Genomic DNA, 1,304 nt, shown 5'->3' on the forward strand with positions numbered 1-1,304 from the left:
ACACACACACACACACACACACACACACACACACACACAATGCCCACATAATCTACAGAGTAAGTTACTTGAACAATGCATCATGATGATGATAATGATGAAAATAACATCCGGCCAACATTATTTATGATTCCTAATATGCACTATGCACCTCACATGTTACTGCCAGTCCTGATGAGCCTTCAGATTAGGCGCTACCACTGTGCCTTCACAGGTTAGGTAAACTCAAAAAGGTTTAAGAGACAGATCCAGTATCAACGGCTGGTTTTGAGGCAAATGTCCACCTGACTTTCAAAGCTCCCGCACATTCTTACATCCTCTGCTGACAATACTTTTTTCACTGTGACCTACTCCATAGCTTAGCAAATCCATAGCCCCTTACACATGAAGTTCTACGCCACGCCCCTTTCATACAAACTCTCAGCTGACCCTAACAGGGATTCAATAGAGAAGGAGTTAGTGCTTACATTTATTGCCCCCCAAAAATATGGGAATGGGAGGCCTGTAATATAATTGAATCAAAACAGCATTTTTTTTTTGAATTCTGATGTAGTACTAGTGAATGAGATGAAATACATCAAAAAGCAACAGGTTAAGTACCAGATGCATTCCACAACTTGCTTGACAGGAAAAGGTGATGACGCCATCCATTCACTGCTCTGGGTCAGTTAGATGCATGTGTGAGAAATACAGAGGCATGACAAAATCAATGAAACCACTTGCAACAGGTAAAATCCAAGGAAAAATTAATGGTACTTCACTAGTAAAATAAAAGAACACAACTCTCTATTAGCAAGTCCTTGTTTGCCTTAAGCACCTTCCTTTTAATTTAAAATTATTTTCTAATGATATCAATGAAAAGAAATACATGCCCAAAATGGTTTATCTGTATGCTTCATTCATAACTGTTGAAACAGAGCATACAAAATATCATTTACAAACAAAAAAATCCAGAAAACAGGGTAACAGTAAAAAAAGGTCTTGTATTTCTTTTATACATAATCAAAAGTAGGTGATTAAGTGCCTTATCTAAAAAACCCAAAATGCTGTCACGACTTCTATTTGTGTTTTACCCTGTCCATACACTCGAGATAAAAACCCAGAAGAACACTATCATAGCTGAATTGACATCTGAATCAGAGGACTGCAGTTCTTTACATCAATTCACTGGGATACTGTAGCTCATGACCTACAAAGAAATATTCCAAATACAACAAACATATGGGCCAGCTTAAATCCTTTCTGGAATAAGTAGGAAGGAAGGAAGGAAGGAAGGAAGGAAGGAAGGAAGGAAGGAAGGAAGG

Source organism: Hipposideros armiger, unplaced genomic scaffold (genome assembly GCF_001890085.2).
Source record: "Hipposideros armiger isolate ML-2016 unplaced genomic scaffold, ASM189008v1 scaffold_634, whole genome shotgun sequence".
Classification (NCBI taxonomy): Eukaryota; Metazoa; Chordata; class Mammalia; order Chiroptera; family Hipposideridae; genus Hipposideros; species Hipposideros armiger.